This window comes from Suncus etruscus, chromosome 1, assembly GCF_024139225.1.
Source record: "Suncus etruscus isolate mSunEtr1 chromosome 1, mSunEtr1.pri.cur, whole genome shotgun sequence".
In the NCBI taxonomy this organism is placed as follows: domain Eukaryota; kingdom Metazoa; phylum Chordata; class Mammalia; order Eulipotyphla; family Soricidae; genus Suncus; species Suncus etruscus.
In genome coordinates, this window is record NC_064848.1 from 84,150,509 (window position 1) to 84,170,891 (window position 20,383).

Below are 20,383 nucleotides of genomic sequence, written 5' to 3' on the forward strand. Positions count from 1 at the left end.
TGGCAAATATTATCCTCAATGGAGAAAAACTGAAAGCCTTTCCTCTAAATTCTGGCACAAGACAAGGCTGTCCTCTCTCACCACTCCTTTTCAACATAGCACTGGAAGTACTTGCTATAGCGATTAGGCAAGAAAAGGATATCAAGGGAATCCAGATAGGAAAGGAAGAAGTCAAGCTCTCACTGTTTGCAGATGACATGATACTCTACTTAGAAAACCCTAAAGACTCTATCAAAAAGCTTCTAGAAACAATAGACTCATATAGCAAGGTGGCAGGCTACAAAATTAACACACAAAAATCAATGGCCTTTCTATATACCAATAGTAATAAGGATGAAATGGACATTAAGAAAACAACCCCATTCACAGTAGTACCACACAAACTCAAATATCTTGGAATCAACTTGACTAAATATGTGAAGGACCTATACAAAGAAAACTATAAAACTCTGCTCCAAGAAATAAGAGAGGACACACGGAAATGGAAACACATACCCTGCTCATGGATTGGCAGGATTAACATCATCAAAATGTCAATACTCCCCAAGGCATTATACAGATTTAATGCCATCCCTCTAAAGATACCCATGACATTCTTCAAAGAAGTGGATCAGACACTTTTGAAATTCATTTGGAACAATAAACACCCTCGAATAGCTAAAGCAATCATTGGGAAAAAGAATATGGGAGGAATTACTTTTCCCAACTTTAAACTGTACTACAAAGCAACAATTATCAAAACAGCATGGTATTGGAATAAGGATAGGTCCTCAGATCAGTGGAATAGGCTTGAATACTCAGAAAATGTTCCCCAGAGATACAACCATCTAATTTTTGATAAAGGAGCAGGAAATCCTAAATGGAGCAGGGAAAGCCTCTTCAACAAGTGGTGTTGGCACAATTGGATAGCCACTTGCAAAAAATTGAACTTAGACCCCCAGCTAACATCATGTACGAAGGTAAAATCCAAATGGATTAAAGACCTCGATATCAGCCCCAAAACCATAAGATATATAGAACAGCACATAGGCAAAACACTCCAGGACATTACAGGCATCTTCAAGGAGGAAACTGCACTCTCCAAGCAAGTGAAAGCAGAGATTAACAGATGGGAATATATTAAGCTGAGAAGCTTCTGCACCTCAAAGGAAATAGTGCCCAGGATACAAGAGCCACCCACTGAGTGGGAGAAACTATTCACCCAATACCCATCAGATAAGGGGCTAATCTCCAAAATATACAAGGCACTGACAGAACTTTACAAGAAAAAAAACATCTAACCCCATCAAAAAATGGGGAGAAGAAATGAACAGACACTTTGACAAAGAAGAAATACGCATGGCCAAAAGACACATGAAAAAATGTTCCACATCACTAATCATCAGGGAGATGCAAATCAAAACAATGATGAGATACCACCTCACACCCCAGAGAATGGCACACATCACAAAGAATGAGAATAAACAGTGTTGGCGGGGATGTGGAGAGAAAGGAACTCTTATCCACTGCTGGTGGGAATGCTGTCTAGTTCAACCTTTATGGAAAGCGATATGGAGATTCCTCCAAAAACTGGAAATCGAGCTCCCATACGATCCAGCTATACCACTCCTAGGAATATACCCTAGGAACACAAAAATACAATACAAAAACCCCTTCCTTACACCTATATTCATTGCAGCTCTATTTACCATAGCAAGACTCTGGAAACAACCAAGATGCCCTTCAACAGACGAATGGCTAAAGAAACTGTGGTACATATACACAATGGAATATTATGCAGCTGTCAGGAGAGATGAAGTCATGAAATTTTCCTATACATGGATGTACATGGAATCTATTATGCTGAGTGAAATAAGTCAGAGAGAGAGAGAAAAACGCAGAATGGTCTCACTCATCTATGGGTTTTAAGAAAAATGAAAGACACCCTTGTAATAATAATTTTCAGACACAAAAGAGAAAAGAGCTGGAAGTTCCAGCTCACCTCAGGAAGCTCACCACAAAGAGTGATGAGTTTAGTTAGAGAAATAACTACATTTTGAACTGTCCTAATATTGAGAATGTATGAGGGAAATGTAGAGCCTGTTTAGGGTACAGGCGGGGGTTGGGGGGGGGGAGGGAGATTTGGGACTTGGGTGATGGGAATGTTGCACTGGTGATGGGTGGTGTTCCTTTTATGACTGAAACCCAAACACAATCATGTATGTAATCAAGGTGTTTAAATAAAAAAAAATTAAAAAAAAAAAAAAAAAAGAAAAGAAAAGTGGATACCAACCAATCCATGGGTTCGAGTTCTGGGAAAGGGATTTTCTCTGCTGGATATAAGTATGTGTCAGAGTAGCCATCTGGCAGCCCAGAGGGAGCTGGACCCTGAGGCTAAGGCTGGAGGTTTCAGGCAGAGTTTTAGGAGTGCTGTCAACCTGAGCTGTTTATCCCAAATATCAGTAAGACCTTTAAGAGAATGTACCCCGACTAACTCTAGTGGGGAGCATTAGTTAAAGCAAAAAGGAGGGAGTCAGCAACTTAACTGCCTTAAGGTTCCAATGTATGCCCCATAACCCTATACCTCTTCTTGGCCCAATAGAGGGAAAGAGGCACTCAGGACCATAATAATGATGGCAGCAGACTGGCTGCTCCTGGACTGAGGGAAGGACCACCCTGCAGGGAATACAAGGTTTGGGCATGTGCCTCTTACCCACCCCTGGAGGGGCCACCAAGGTCTCCTTCCCTTACATTGACTATTGCAATGAGGCTGCAGAGGCCAATATAGTTGCATGGGGGAAATAATCACCCTCAAGGCTAAATGGGACATGGCTTTGTGTGTATCAAGAAACTGATCCCCTGTATGTTTCCCACTGTTTTTGCACACCCAGATTATTTTTCGCATCATCATTCTCCCACCCAGGTGTCATACTTGGCAGGAGAGGATGGATGAGAACAAGATAAATTCTCCCATCAAGTGGATGCTGATAAGGATGCTAGCTGAAGTTTCTGATCAGGATGTTAGCTGAAGTTGCTTTCCAAAGCAGGTGGGGACAAGATTTAGGCTCTGGGGGAATAATGTATCCATGATAACAAGTCAGAAATCAGCCATGAGACACTGCAGCAGGTGAAGGCTAGTTTGCAAGAGTGAAAAAGGCAACAGAAAGTTTCGGTGGTTCAATATCACCCTGGAAAACCTCCCTGATTAAGATGCCTGTGCTAAGGTCCCAGTCTGTGCCCACAAGTAAGGACAAGGATGAGGAACCTCAAGGAGAGTCAAAGATTTGACTCAGTTCCATAAGAAGAGGAGGAAATGTTGAGACCTGAATTCTGAAGAAGAAGGGATGCCATTTTGTAAAAGCCACATGGCTGGCTTCTTAGGTTCTGAGCACGAAGAGACACCATTTTTTAAGGACCACATGGTGTAAGCCACATGTTAGGTCTTTACAAGCCTATTTCCATAGATCCCGTCTCAAGTTACCTGGCTATACCAGATTGCCTATCAGAGAAGGACAAGGGAGCAGTAGGAAGGTAACCCTAGACAAGAGCCAATTATTTTAAGGATCATCAGAAAGCTGGAACCTCCCTCCCTATATCACTTCCCTATATAATCCTCATCAAGACCTTGGGCAGGACTCATCTCCTTTGGCGGATGGCCACTGGCTGGCTAGGCTGAGGGTCTTGTTGACAGATGGATTAAAGTATTAAACTTAAAAAAAAAAAAAGAGGTGAAGAACCACGGGTTGAAGAGATAGCATGAAAATAGTGTGTTTGCCTTGTATGCAGAAGGATGGTGGTTCGAATTCCGGCAATCCATATGGTCCCTCGAGCCTGCCAGGGACGATTTCTGAGCATAGAGCCAGTAGTAACCCCTGAGCACTACTGGGTGTGACCCAAAAACAAAACAAAACAAAAATACAAAAGCATGCTTCAAGAAATAAGAGAGGACACAAGGAAATGAAGACACATACCCTTCTCATGGATTGGCAGAATTAATATCATCAAAATGGCAATACTTTCCAAAGCTTTGTTTAGATTTAATGCAATCCCTCTAAAGATACTCGTGACAATCTTCAAAGAAGTGTATCAAATATTCCTAAAATTCATTTGGAACAATAAACACCCACGAATAGCTAAAGCAATTCTTGGAAAAAGGAATATGGGAGGCATTACTTTCCCCAATTTTAAGTTGTATTACAAAGCAATCGTTATTAAAACAGCATGGTAGGGGCCGGAGAGATAGCATGGAGGTAAGGCGTTTGCCTTTCATGCAGGAGGTCATCGGTTCGAATCCCAGCGCCCCATATGGTCCCCTGTGCCTGCCAGGAGCAATTTCTGAGCCTGGAGCCAGGAATAACCCCTGAGCACTGCCAGGTGTGACCCAAAAACCAAAAAAAAAAAAAAAAAACAGCATGGTATTGAAAAAAGACAGACCCTCAGATCAGATACCTTGAGTATTCAGAGAATGTTCCCCAGGCATACAATAAACTAATCTTTGATAAAGAGGCAAGAAATGCAAAATGAAGCAAGGAAAGCCTCTTCAACAAGTGGTGTTGACACAACTGGTTAGCCACTTGCATAAAAATGAACTCAGACCCCCATCTAACACCATGCACAAAGGTCAAATCCAAATAGATTAAAGACCTTGATATTAGGCCTGAAGCTATAAGGTAAATAGAACAACACGTAGGTAAAACACTCCATGACATTGAGACTAAAGGCTTCTTCAAGGAGAAAACAGCACTCTCCAAACAAGGAGAAGAAGAGATAAATAGATGGGACTGTATTAAGCTCAGAAGCTTCTGCACCTCAAAGGAAATAGTGCCTAGAATACAAAAGTCAACCACAGAATGGGAGAAACTATTCACCCAATACCCATCAGATAAGGGACTAATATCCAAAACGTACAAGGTACTGACAGAACTTAACAACAACAACAAAACAGCTAACCCTATCAAAAATTGGGGAGAAGAAATGAACAGACATTTCCTCAAAGAAGAAATACAAATGGCCAAAAGGCACATGAAAAAATGCTCCACATCACTAAGCATCAGAGATGTGCAAATCAAAACAACAATGAGGTATTATCTCAATTCATAGAGACTGGCACATATCACAAAGAACAAGAACAATCAGTGCTGGTGGGGATGTGGAGAGGAAGGAACTCTAGATGGCTTGTGGAAATGTCATCTAGTCCAGCCTTTATGGAAAACAATATGGAGATTCCTCAGAAAACTGGAAATTGAACTCCCATATGATCTAGCTATACCACTCGTAGGAATATACCCTAGAACACAAAAATACAATTCAAAAATCCCTTCCTCACACCTATATTCATTGCAGTGCTTTTTATAATAGCCAGACTTGGAAACAACCAAGATGCCCTTCAACAGATGAATGGCTAAAGAAACTGTGTACATATACACAATGGAATATTATGCAGCCATCAGGAGAGATGAAGTCATGAAATTTTTCTATACATGGATGTACATGGAATCTATTATGCTGAGTAAAATAAGTCAAAGGGAGAGAGATAGACACAGAATAGTCTCACTCATCTATGGGTTTTAAGAAAAATAAAAAACAGGGCTGGAGCAATAACGCAATGGTAGGTCTTTTGCCTTGCACGTGGCTGATCCAGAACGGACCTCAGTTCAATCCCCAGAGTCTCATATAGTCCCTGAGCGATATCTGAGCATGTAGCCGGGAGTAATCTCTGAACGTCACCGGGTGTGATCCAAAAACACAAAAAACAGACAAAAGAAAAAAGAAAAAAAAGAATAAAGAAAAAAACATTATTGTGATAATGCCCAGAGACTCTGGAAACAACCAAGATGCCCTTCAACAGATGTGTGGCTAAAGTAACTGTGGTATATATACACAATGGAATATTATGCAGCTGTCAGGAGAGATGAAGTCATGAAATTTTCCTATACATAGATGTACATGGAAACTATTATGCTGGGTGAAATAAGTCAGAGGGAGAGAGATAGACACAGATGAGTCTCACCAATTTATGGATTTTAAGAAAAATTGGGGACATTATTGTAATAATTCCCAGAGAAATAGAGATGAGGGCTGGAAGGACTGGTTCACAATATGAAACTCACAACAAAGAGTCGTGAGTGCAGTTAGGGAAATAGCTACATTAACAACTATCATGACAATTTTAATGAGTGAGAGAAGTAGAATGCCTGTCTCAAATACAGGCAAGGGTTGGGAAGGAGGGAGGGGGACATTGGTGGTGGGAATGCTGCACAGATGAAGGGAGGTGTTCTGTTTATGACTGAAACCCAACTACAATCATGCTTGAAATCATGGTGCTTAAATAAAAATTTTATAAGGCCCAGAGAGATAGCTCAGCAGCGTTTGCCTTGCAAGCAGCCGATCCAGGACTTAAGGTGGTTGGTTCGAATCCCAGTGTCCCATATGGTCTCCCGTGCCTGCCAGGAGCTATTTCTGAGCAGATAGCCAGGAGTAACCCCTGAGTGCTGCCAGGTGTGGCCAAAAAAAAAAAAACCAAAAATAAATAAATAAATATTTTATAAATAAAAAGAATAGAAAGAAAATTTAAGAAAAGAAAGAGGGGGCCTGAGAGATAGCATGGAGGTAAGGCATTTGCCTTGCATTTAGAAGGATGGTAATTTGAATCCCAGCATCCCCTATGGTCCCTCGAGCCTGCCAGGAGCAATTTCTTTTTTTTTTTCTTTTTTTATTATTTTCTTTTTTAATTATGTTATTAATTACTTTATTTAAACACCATGGCTATAAGATTGTTCATAATACATTTATTGTTTTTTCCACAGTTAAAGTCATACAATATACAAAACCCTTTACCAGTGCACATTTCTCACCACTGATGTCTCCAATTTCCCTCCCATCCTCCTTTATGCCTTCTCCCCTGCCTGTCTCTGGGATATACATTTTTTTTCTTTTCTCTCCTCTCCTCCACTCCCCTACTCTCTCCTCTCCTCTTCTCCCTCTTCTTCCTCCCTCTCCCCCCCATCCAGAATGTCTGGACTAATTTTAACTAAATTGAATCATCCAGAGGAAATAAACATAGTTTTAGAATCTCACAGCCATTCAAGACTTAATGGAACAAATAGCAAAAAACACCAACAGACATATTCAAGAATGGAAATTGAAACTAAACAAAAACAAAAGTGCAGTTCCAGATGGTTTTACCAGTGGTTTCTTAAAGGTTTAGAGTCAGTGTTAGAGTGGCAATTATCATTTGCATAGGCCCACCAAAGTATGGGGGACATGGAAAGGAAAAACATTGGCCTAAATACAAGGAGACCTTACCCCTGAAGTTTCCTGACATAAGTCCAATTCTAGGCTCCAGGCAAACTAGTTTGTCCAATTCAGGTCATTGTTTGTAGAGCCAATACAGTTTTATTTTTCACACAGTCTCTGTTGTTGGTATCATGCTTTTGTATTGAAGATCCTGGAATCTGTATATCCTACATTAAAGTCAGGATGGTGCTGCGGAGTGGTGTCTAATTTCAACTCACAATTAAAGGGCAATGCAGAAAGCCCTGTTCAGTACACAGGTCATTGTTGTTGTTTAAATCTTCTCAGTGTTGAGGGAAGACTCTTGAGTAAATCTATGTCAGAGCAGCAGTAGGGTCTTCCCAGGTAAAGGATTGCTTCCACGTGATGTCATAGACAACTTTGGATGTTTCATAGATGGCTTCCCTGGTTCAGGGGTGAATGGAGAATGCCCAAACCTCTGAGGCCTGTGCCAGGTCATCATGTCAATGTTCAGGGTGTAAGGTCCCATTGTACCACAGGATTTGTGTGTTCCTATCTCTATTAGATAAGAACTTATTTGTATGTATAGTATTTTCCATTTTAATGTGCCCATGCAAACAAGGAATATTGCCACCTGGCGTTATCAGTGCATAAGATGGCCGCAAGAACAAGTCCAACAAATCCCCGTGACCTGGATCAAACATAAGCATTAAACTAAGCGACTCTTTCACCCAAATTCCTTATTGAACAGTTTACAAAGAGAAAAAAAGATAAAAAGTGGGGAAAATAAACAATCTAACTTAAGACAGTGGACACAATTGTCACCATTTCAATAACAGTTATAGCAGTTGAGGGAATATATCTACAATATTCAAATATGGTACCCCCACCCGAACTGGTCTCTTCCCAGCCTGAGAGTCCATCCTCCCATTTTTATTTTAAATATAAATGGTACCCCCGCAAGGTTTTTGAAATGGAGACCAATGAGAAAAAAATACCAGTGAATGTCATAACATAATGTCCCAACATACACCAGTGCTGCATCAGCCCGCCATCCACCCCATGTGTCCTCCCCCCCCCCTTAATGTAGGGAGAGAAAGGGGGAAAGCCTGAGGACCACTATAGAGTCCACCTGGGGCGGCAACCAGGGAAGGCCTGGAGTAGGGGAGAAATAGGGGAACGGCTGGGGGCCTGCCAAGCCTCCCAGCACCCACAAGCTAGGGTGCTAGCTAGCAGTTTCTGAGCATAGAACCAGGAGTGGCCCCTGAGTGCTACCGGGTGTGATCCAGAAACGAAGGAAGGAAGGAAGGAAGGAAGGAAGGAAGGAAGGAAGGAAGGAAGGAAGGAAGGAAGGAAGGAAGGAAGGAAGGAAGGAAGGAAGGGGGGAGGGAGGGAGGGAGGGAGGGAGGGAGGGAGGGAGGGAGGGAGGGAGGGAGGGAGGGAGAGAGGGAGGGAGAGGAGGAAGGGAGACAAAGACAGAGAGAAGAAAGAGAGAAGAGAGAAAGAAAGAAAGAAGAAAGAAAGAGAAAGAAAGAAAGAAAGAAAGAAAGAAAGAAAGAAAGAAAGAAAGAAAGAAAGAAAGAAAGAAAGAAAGAAAGAAGAAAGAAAGAAAGAAAGAAAGAAAAAGAAAGAAGAAAGAAAGAAAGAAAGAAAGAAAGAAAGAAAGAAAGAAAGAAAAAGAAGAAAAGAAATTTCACAGTGATGAAATTTGTGAAAATTATGTATCTCCAATAAAGTTATTAATACAATGACAGAAGGTTTAGTAAGCTCTTTTCCTTAGCTGTACATTCTATTAAAAGTTGTGTGTTCCTATAGACATCATAGCATCAAACAAATGAAGTTGTCCGGGAATTCAAAGCATTATTATTCATACTGTAGTTTTTGTGGGGCATGCTTTTAGCTGCTGGGCCTCCCAGGAGAAGAAGGATGTAGGAGGGGCGAGTGATTATCAGCCCAAATGCCAGCATACTTGAAGTTCGGTCAGATTGGTATTTCCAAAGAGAATTATAGAAGAATAATGAGATGAGCCATGGGTAAAGCAGTGATTGTGGGTGATGGATGCAGCAGGCTTGGCTGCAGCAGGGTGGGAGTTTGGCCCTCCATCTCCTCTCAAGATTGCCAGCTTTCTGCTGTGTGGCTGGTGTACCTTGATTTTTCATGGCTTGGTTTACATCTCTTTTGAGAAAAGAATAAATCTTTTATTTATAAATACATCTGGGCTGCCCTGCTTTTAACAAAAATATTTTTTCTCGCTTATGTTAGATAATTTCTAAGAGTTTTTATATCTATAGAAGATGTATATTTAGAAATAATTCATAGTTTTAATAGAGTATTTTGGTATTGTTTCTACAATTATACTTTTGGTGTTTTTTAACTTTTTATGTAATTATCATTAAATTATAAAGTTTTTCATGATTAGGTTTCAGACATACAATGTTTCATTATCCCCTGACCAGTTTCCATTTCCTTCCACCAATGCCCTCTCTAATCCCCATTGGCCAGCTATCCAAGTTTGCTTCTTTGAAAGTCCCTTTTAAAAAAAAATAAAAGCTAAGTTTTTGCATTGTGGTTTACAGTATGGTGCTAAAAGGGTTTAATGAATAACACTTTACTACCTTTCAGCATCTCCTCCTCCTGATTAAATACTTTTCTCTACCATAGATATTGCCACCTCCCTGTCCAATCCAGTTCCCTCAAATGAAATGGTTAATTGAATATCAGTTCTCATGTTCTTTGTTCCCATTGTTTTTGGGTATTGATTATTCTACCTTTATGTTTTTTTATATCCTGCATATGGAAGAGATCATTTTGTGGCTGTCTCTATTTGTAGATATTTTAGAATATTCTCCTATTTGTTTAATTCCTATAATTTGCATTATTGCTATTTTTGAATCTAAATAGAAATAAAATAAGTTTAGATATATCTGGAATATAAACAAGGGAGTCATAATTTCATAAATTTGTGGAAGTCTTTTGTAATGACACTAAAGCTCAAATCCTTTTGTTTTCACATGCTTTGCTCGGGAGGCCATCAAAATTTGATATATATTGAGAACATGCATCATCATACTATTCATAACTTGAAACACTGACACTGCCAAGATTAAGTAAATAAATTTTCATCTTTGAGAAACTCACAAATCCTTGAAGCTACTCTTTTGCTTTATTTTGGGGCCATATCTAGTGGTACTCAGGAATTTTATTTGCTAGGTACTCAGGAATCAGTCATGACAGGCTCCAATCCAGGTTGATTGTGTGTAAGTCAAATTCCTTATCTACTACTGTACTATCTCTCTAGCTCCCTTGACATTACTCTTATTTTTCATGTCTTAAAAAAATTCTACCTATCTGCCAGTTTGATATTTCTGAAACAATAAACTGAGAAGAGCCTCCCTGACCAAATTCTTTAATGTTTTATCACACACAACATCAAGTTCTAAGATATTTAACCAATCCCATTTTCTTTAGAACTCTAAACTACTGAACATTTTATAAACATTCCTGATGATAGCTTTTATAATCTGATTATATTTTGAAACCCTATTTAGTTTATAGTGTTTAATTTAAATGTTTCTTCTTCTTAATGATATTCTTTTTTTCTATTTAAAATATTTTTAATATCTTTATTTAAACATCTTGATTACAAATATGTTTGTAGTTGGATTTTAGTCATACAAAGAACACTCACCTTCACAAGTGCAACATTTCCATCACCAATGTCCCAAATTCTTAGTGGGAATTCATTGCCAACTTTTTGTTACTTTTATATTTGTGAGTGGCAGTCTCCCACTTGGGGAAGGTTTCATGTTGGGCATATTTGTTTTGTTCAGGTGTACTTACTCGAAACGATGATAATCTTTTTGAGATCTTATCTTTATTATCCTCTATACACTAATGAAAGTAGAATACCTTATCTGGAATAAATTCTGAAATGAACTTTTTATTTTATTTTACTTTTTATATAATCACTATGAAATTAGAGTTACATATGATTTTTTTTTGACATTAAAACCTTCACCAGTGTTCTTTTCCCTTCACCAATATCCCTCACCACTCCCCATTTGCCTCCTAGACCAGTCTGCTTCTATAAGAACTTTTTTTGAGGGGCTCAGACCCAGCTACTCCTGGCCCTGTGCTCAGAAATCACTCCAGGCAGGCATGAGGACTATATGGGATGCCTGGATTTTAATCACTGTCTATCCTGGATTGGCTGCGTGCAAGGCAAATGCCCTACTGCTGTGCTATCTCTCCAGCCCCAAGAAGAACTTTTATTTTAATACATATTTTTGGACTGTGGCTTACATTAATGAAATAAAGTTTCATTTAATTAACTATTAAAATCTAGTCCTCAGTAATGGAAATAACAACTAGCATAATTTTTACCTTTATAAATTGTTCAGTGTGTAGTGTTTTTTGAGGGTCGTGCAAATATCAAAATACTCCGTGTCATTCAAAGTGAACACAACGTTACTATAGCAGATACTCATCTTGAAAAAGAATTACAGGCTAGCCCAAACTAGATTGTGCAGAAAATCTGGATCTATGGAATGAAAAGAACATTGCACAAATAAGTTTCATAAGTTACTTGTTTTATGGATGATAATTTATGGGTGTAGTCTTATATCTTTTGATCAGTAAAGGGACTATTTCACATCAATAGATTGAGAGTAAACATTTTAGCACAACATATTTAATCAAATTAGATTAGAAACTGATGTTAGAAAAGAGATATAGAAGCATCGGCATTAAAATATGTCTCACTAAATATTATCTCATTATCTCTAAATATTATCTTATTAAATATGGATGAAAAGATATTTATATTCATAAATTTTATTTTTTCAAATAAAGAAGCCCAATATTATTTTATAGCTTACTTTTTGCAAGATTTGTTCTTTTAACACTCTCACTTTCTTTGTTTTGTTTTTGTTTTTGTATTTGGGTCACAACCGGTGGTGCTCAGGGATTACTCCTTGCTTTGCACTCAGAAATCGCTGCTGGCAGGCTCAGGGGACCATATAGGATGCCAGGATTCGAACCATCGTCAGTCCTGAATCGGCTGTGTGCAAGGCAAAATCTCTACAGCTACTTTTCTTTGTTTGTATGTTCAACTTCAACATTTTTTTTGATTGAGAGACATTTGATATACTATATATTTACGGAATATTTAAACACATGGAGAAATTCACTTAACTAAGTGCCTGATGAGAAAACATGCTTGTCTCCTTTTTTTTTCTTTTTAAATAATACCTTTAAGCACCATGATTACAAACATGACTGTTCGGCTTCAATCATAAAAAGAACACCACCACCCCAACCACCCACCACCAGAGCAACATTTACGCCACCATGCCCTCATCTCCCTCCTCTGCTACCCCCTACCTGTAACAGAGACAGGCATTCTATTTCTCTCATTAACGTTGCCATGATAGTTGTTAGTGTAGTTATTTCTGTAACTGCATTCACCACTCTTTGTGGTGAGCTTCATATCATGAGCCTGATATTCCGGCCTTCATCTCTATTGTGTCTGGGCATTATCACAATAATGTTTTTTTCTTTATTCTTTTTTTTTCCTTTTTTTTGTTTGTTTTTTGTGTTTTTGGATCACACCCGGTGACGCTCAGGGATTACTCCCGGCTGCATGCTCAGATATCACTCCTGGCTTCGGGGACTATATGAGACTCTGGGGATTGAACTGAGGTCCGTTCTGGATCAGCCACGTGCAAGGCAAAAGACCTACCATTGCGTTATTGCTCCAGCCCTGTTTTTTATTTTTCTTAAAACTCATAGATGAGTGAGACTATTCTGTGTCTATCTCTCTCCCTCTGACTTATTTTACTCAGCATAATAGATTCCATGTACATCCATGTATAGAAAAATTTCATGACTTCATCTCTCCTGACAGCTGCATAATATTCCATTGTGTATTGTTGTGTATGTAAATATTTTGGGGGATTACTATGTTGCTCACCCTAAACTGATTAGGTGATTGTGCCCTACCCTAGGGTGTGACCTGGCATTCTGCCCCCACCCTAGGGTAGGACCTGATTCTGCTTTCACCATTGGTTGGTATCTGATCCCACCATTGGGTGGGACCTGATTCTGGAGTATAAAAACAGGAGTCTGGGGCCGGGCGGTGGCGCTAAAGGTAAGGTGCCTGCCTTGCCTGCGCTAGCCTTGGACGGACCGCGGTTCGATCCCCCGGTGTCCCATATGGTCCCCTAAGCCAGGAGCAACTTCTGAGCACATAGCCAGGAGTAACCCCTGAGCGTTACTGGGTGTGGCCCAAAAACTAAAAAAAAAAAAAAAACAGGAGTCTATGGAAGGCCGGGGGCTTTTGGCTGGCTGGAACTGAATCTGAGTCTTTGGACTTCAGTTTTGTCCATCCGAATAAAGCAAATATTTCCACGAGCCTGATTGTCTGCGAGCTGTTTACCCGCCGTTTCACCTCAGAACCGTGGGCTAGACAGGGTGGCAGACGCGTACTACGAGCTGGAAGAAAAGGGCCTCATTCTCCATCCCACCATCAGTCAACCTCTTCAGGGGCTGACTTGCTACAGTGTATATGTACACAGTTTCTTTAGCCATTCATCTGTTGAAGGGCATCTTGGTTGTTTCCAAGTCTGGCTATTATAAATAGCGCTACAATGGATATAGGTGTGAGGAAGGGATTTTTGAATTGTATTTTTGTGTTCTAGGGTATATTCCTACGAGTGGTATAGCTAGATCATATGGGAGTTCAATTTCCAGTTTTCTGAGGAATCTCCATATTGTTTTCCATAAAGGCTGGACTAGATGACATTTCCACAAGCCATCTAGAGTTCCTTCCTCTCCACATCCCCACCAGCACTGATTGTTCTTGTTCTTTGTGATATGTGCCAGTCTCTATGAATTGAGATAATACCTCATTGTTGTTTTGATTTGCACATCTCTGATGCTTAGTGATGTGGAGCATTTTTTCATGTGCCTTTTGGCCATTTGTATTTCTTCTTTGAGGAAATGTCTATTCATTTCTTCTCCCCAATTTTTGATGGGGTTAGCTGTTTTGTTGTTGTTGTCGTTGTTGTTGTTAAGTTCTGTCAGTACCTTGTATGTTTTGGATATTAGTCCCTTATCTGATAGGTATTGGGTGAATAGTTTCTCCCATTCTGTGGTTGACTTTTGTATCCTAGGCACTATTTCCTTTGAGATGCAGAAGCTTCTCAGCTTAATATAGTCCCATCTGTTTATCTCTGCTTCCACTTATTTGGAGAGTGCTGTTTCCTCCTTGAAGATGCCTTTAGTCTCAATGTCATGGAGTGTTTTACCTACGTGTTTTCTATATACCTTATGGTTTCAGGTCTGATATCAAAGTCTTTAATCCATTTGAATTTGACCTTTGTGCGTGGTGTTAGATGGAGGACATGTCTTTTTAAAATTGGAAAAATCATAGGGTAGAATAAACAATAATACTCAAGTTTTTGTTTTCTTTGGAAAATGCTAGAGATAAAGCTACCCTTAAATATTTTCCTGAGTAGCATTTACTCTAATACCTATTATATTTTCATCCAGTGAGGTAAAGCAATTTGTTTAAAATCATACAGATATGTGAAGAATGGTCTTTTAAATTCCACCGGATGAAAATACACTCATTGATTTATTATCAATTATATTAAGATAATATTATGTGCAAAGAATTTGGTAGTTGAAGAAAATAAATAAATGTATCCTGAAAATGTGGCGGAAATAAGATTCTTGCAAAAATGACTTATTCACTAGGGAAATTAATGACAAGCATTATGAAAGTGTAAAAAAATTAAGTTTTATTGCTTTACAAATGTATAAATACAAATGTAACTGAATTTGATAAATTATTTGAATATTATATGAGATTAACCCCACCTTTGGGAAATCTAACTGTTTAAACTAAAATGGTCACAATAGCACCATTATGTACCTAAAGAAAAATGAACCAACTGGCAAAATAAATAATTTTCCTACTTCTAAACTTTCAACTATAAGTTACAATAAATATCACCAATATCAAGGGTAATCAACATCATTGTTATAGAAGATGGAAATCTATTATTTCTCTATCCAGAGTAAGTTAATCTTGTTTAAAACACTCTTGTTTATATTTATGCTGAGCATTTAAAAAATTGATATAGTCTGGCAGAGAGATACTGCAGCAGGTAGGATGCTTGCCTTTCATGTGATCTATGTAGGTTCAATTTCTAGTATCCTAAAACTGGTTCCCTGAGCATGCCAGGAGTGAGTACTGAGTGCAGAGCCAGGAGTGATCACTGCCAGGTGTGGCCCAAATCTTTTTAATAGTGAAAATAGAATTATTGTGTTAAATTGGATAAAAAGGGTATTTCCATTAATAAAATTTTACGTGTAAAAAAAATCTTAAAAAAAGTTTTCCATACATCAGAACATTTTGTTAGCAGCAATTTGTGTCACCTTTTTTTAAATTTTAGACCCAATCTTGTAATTCAGAAGATGAATTAGTTTAATGCATTTTGAACACCTATAATGTGCTTCATATATGAAAATTTAATATAAAATCAAAGAATTTATATAATCTCTCTAACAAAATATAGCTAAAAACAATTTGACACTGGTGAAAATTTAACACCTTAAATATAATATAGAGGAAAAAAATAAAGGTGGATCATTTGGTTTCTAGCTTTGTCATTTCTAGTACTTATTCTTTATCTGAAGTCTCTATATGCTTGACAAAACCTGCAAAAACATGGGCCAGAGAGATAGCATGGAGGCAAGGCATTTGCCTTGCATGCAGAAGGACGGTGGTTTGAATTCCGGCATCCCATATGGTCCCCCGAGCCTGCCAGGAGTAACCCTGAGTGCTGCTGGATGTGAAAGAAAGAAAGAAAGAAAGAAAAGATAGAAGAAAGAAAGAAAGAAAGAAAGAAAGAAAGAAAGAAAGAAAGAAAGAAAAGAAGAAAGAAGAAGGAAAGAAAGAAGGAAGAAGAAGGAAGGAAGGAAGGAAGGAAGGAAGGAAGGAAGGAAGGAAGGAAGGAAGGAGGAAGGAAGGAAAGGAAGGAAAGGAAGGAAGGAAGGAAGGAAGGAAAGGAAGGAGGAAGGAAGGAAGGAAGGAAGGAGAAAGGAAGGAAGAAGAAAGAAAGAAAGAAAGAAAGAAGAAAGAGAGAAAGAAAGAAGAAAGAGAGAAAGAAAGAAAAAGAAAGAAAGAAGAGAAAGAAAGAAAAAGAGAAGAAAGAAAGAAAGAAGAAAGAAAGAAAGAAAGAAAGAAGAAGAAAGAAAGAAAGAAGAAGAAAGAAGGAAGGAAGGAAGAAAGAAAGAAAGAAAGAAAGAAAGAGAGGAGGAGAGAGAAAGAAAGAGAAGAAAGAAAGAAAGAAAGAAAGAAAGAAGAAAGAAAGAAAGAAAGAAAAAGAAGAAAAAGAAAAGAAGAAAGAAAGAAGAAAGAAAGAAGAAAGAATGAAAGAGGAAGGAAGGAAGGAAGGAAGGAAGGAAGGAAGGAAGGAAGGAAGGAAAGAAGGAAAGATAGGAAGAGAAAGAGAAGAAAGAAAGAGAAAGAGAAAGAAAGAAAGAAAGAAAAAAGAGAAAGAAAAAGAAAGAAGAAAGAAAGAAAAGAGAAAGAAATTGCAAAAACAATAAAAATTAAACAGTACATTTGTTCCCAGTATGAATCTACACTATGCAATAGGTCTTCAGTCCTATTACAATGTATCATTTGCCTTCCTTATATATGCATATATCTATAAATCTAACTATAAATCAAGATATTATTTCCTATAAAGATTCGAGCTTTATGTGAGAAAACAATGCTCACATTTTTAGACCCCTTAACATTCCATTAAAACCTATACCAGGGGTCTCAAACTCAATTTACCTGGGGGCCGCAGGAGGCAAAGTCGGGGCAAGGCAGGGCCGCATAAGGGATTTCGCTTACCATTTATTCGCAATAAAAAATGGCATTAGTAAGAAAAAAAATCGCATTAAACATTTGCATACCCCTGACGGAACTGCTCGGGGTATGCGAATGTTTAAAGCTATTTTTTTCTTACTAATGCGATTTTTCAGTTTTATAATTTTTTATTATGAATTATGAGAACAAAAGATGCAAAGAAAGAGGATAAGGTAAAGTTACAGTGGAAGGACAATCACCCATAACATAATTATCAGAAGAAGTCCCCTTGCTGATATCTTAACTTTGAACTTTCACCAAAGAAAGTTAAGATAAATAAAACAGAATCCATGTGCAATTACTTTGTCCCTCAAGTCCCCAGATTGTAGCACATTATAATATATTCTTAACAGCACACAAGGCAATCTAAAGCCATCAAACTTACGTAACTCCTTAAACATTAGAGGCATAGTATTTTTAACATTTCCATGTACATGCATATTAGCTTAAGTTAACCTCAAATTTTAAGTGGGTGTGTTTTAAGGGATTAGAGTCCCAGGAGCACAGTATAAAACGGTGTTAGAGTGGCAATTGTTGTTTGCATAGGCCCACCAAAATATGAGAGGCATGGAAGGAATAGCCTTGGCCCTAAATACAAAGAGATCCTACCCCTGAAGTTTCCTGGCATAAGACCAGCTCTAGGCCTCAGGAAAGTTATCGTTCGCTCCAAGACATTGTTCCGTAGCGCCAACACACTTATCACACAGTCTCTGTTGTTGGTCTCATGTTTCCTGTATTAAAGATTCTAGGAATCTGCATGTCCTATATTGAAGTCATGATGTGGAGTGCCTTCTCGTTTCACTCTCACCATGAAAGGGGAATGCAGGAAGCCCTGTCCTGTAAGCAGGTTGTTGTTGTTAAGTCTTCTCAGTGTTAAAGGGAAGTCTCTTTTGAGCAGGACGATGTCTGAGCCAGTGGTAGGGTCATTCCGTGGTAGAGGATTGCTTCCAGGTGATGTTATAGACAAACCTCTCCATAAAGGAGGCAATACATGCAAGCCCCTGTACATGTAAGCAGGTTATTGTTCTTGTTGTCTTCTCAGTGTTAAGGGATGTCTCTTTTGAGTAGATCGATGTCAGAGCAGCTGTAGGGTCGTCCCTGGTACAGGAATGCCTCCGGGTGATGTTATATACACCCCTTGGATGTTTTGTAAATGTCTTCTGTAGATCAAGGGGTAAATGGAGAATGCCCATTCTTCTGAGGCCTGTGCCAGGTCTTTATGTCAATGTTCAGGGTGTAAGGTCTCATTGCACTACAAGATTTGTGTGTTCCCATTTCTATTAGATAAGAACTTATTGGTATGTATAGTATTTTCCCATGTCAGTGTGCCTACGCAAACAAGATATAAAGCCACGTGGTGCTATCAGATATATGGGGGCATAAGAACATTTCCAACAAGACCCATGACTTGGTTCAAACATAAGTATTAAACTGAGGGATTCTTTCACACCAAATTCCATATTGGAGCAGTTCACAAAGAGAAGATAAAAAACATGGGGGGGGGGATCATCACTGTATAAGAAAGTATTTAGCAAAAGTTATAGCCATCAAAGAAAACACCCATAAAATGTTGAAAAGATATGCGTCATTTTTATGCCTTTTAAAATAGTTGTGTGGGTGTTAACTCTAGGGCACCACTTTGGTCTGTGAATTAGGACTCAACAGTACTTAAGTTAGAAAGGGTAAAAAAAGGAGTAATGATGATAGGAGATAAAGAAGTTAAAGAGAAATATGAACTTATGAAGGGGTATGCAAAAGGGCAGAGTACAAAATGGACATTCTGCATACATAAAAACATAATTCAATGATAGTGAGTACTATTAATGTTTCTTGTGAGAGTACTATTAATGTTTCTTGTGCGCGCGGGGGGCTATTACCCCCGCGCGATTTTGAGAATGTACACTGGACAGAGATTACCAGTGCCAGCCAAACCTCCTCCTGCTAGACTCCCGACTCCCAGGAAGGAGAGATCCTTCAAGAAGCTGGGAGACCAGAGGTTCAGAGCCCCACCCAGACCCTCCCTAAGGAGCCGCATGGATAGTGGGGGAAGGCCTAGGGTACCTTCAAGCTCCACCAAGGGACCCAACTCACCGGCTTGCCCAGGCGTGTGGCCCGGGGAAGCCCTGGAGATCTGGAGCAAGGCGGCAGAGGGGTGCTGGGGTTACCCAAGTCCCCGCACCCCCCCTAGGCCTGGCCAAGCAGGCCTCCGGCAATGGCGTGGGGCTTGCCAAACCTCCTCCTGCTAGACTCCAGGCTCCCAGGAAGGAGAGATCCTTCAAGAAGCTACTAATGCGATTTTTATTGCGATTATTCGGTAAGTGGATATAGCGAATACTGCGATATTTGAAGGCCTGCTGCGGGCCACAAAATGTTGTATGAAGGGCCGCAAACGGCCCGTGGGCCACTAGTTTGAGACCCCTGACCTATACCATTGATTCTCAGGAAATGATTTTGTCCCTGGGGCTTGTCAAAAGACATTTTTGGTTCAGACATTTTGGTTAGAAGAAAATTGGCAAGATTGATACTGGCATATTAAAGCAGAGACCAGGAGTCTGCTAAGTGTTTACTTTTTTTTTTTTTTTTTTTTTTTTGGTTTTTGGGTCCCACCCAGCAGTGCTCGAGGGTTACTCCTGGCTCGGTTCGGGGGACATATGGGATGCCAGGATTTGAACCACTGTCCTTCTGCATGCAAGGCAAAAGCCCTTCCTCCATGCTATCTCTCTGGCCCCCAAGTGTTTACTTTATTTAAAAAAAAAAGGAAAGGCCCCATCATCCCCTTCTTAAAAAAAATAAAAGATTATCTTTCACAATATATTATAAATGCCAATGTTACAAAATCCTGGTGTAAATTAAAAAATAATTGTGCTCGCTTTGGCAGCACATATACTAAAATTGGAACGATACAGAGAAGATTAGCATGGCCCCTGCGCAAGGTCAACACGCAAATTTGGAAGCGTTCCATTTTTGTTTGTTTGTTTGTTTGTTTGTTTGTTTTGGGGGGGCCACACCCAGAGGTGCTCAGGGGTTACTCCTGGCTGTCTGCTCAGAAATAGCTCCTGGCAGGCACGGGGGACCATATGGGACACCGGGATTCGAACCAACCACCTTTGGTCCTGGATCGGCTGCTTGCAAGCAAACGCCGCTGTGCTATCTCTCCGGGCCCTGCGTTCCATATTTTTAAAAATCATTTCCTAACTGTTTTTTGTTTTTGTTTTGTTTTTG

The 20,383-nt window shown here is 39.3% G+C and overlaps 1 non-coding gene across 1 annotated transcript; it reads left to right on the top strand.

The window, feature by feature from the left end:
* Nucleotides 1-20,023: 20,023 nt before the first annotated feature.
* On the top strand, nt 20,024-20,129 carry LOC126027246 (U6 spliceosomal RNA). The gene has a single exon (XR_007502232.1). It is a non-coding gene; the product is annotated as a U6 spliceosomal RNA (small nuclear RNA).
* Nucleotides 20,130-20,383: the final 254 nt, after the last annotated feature.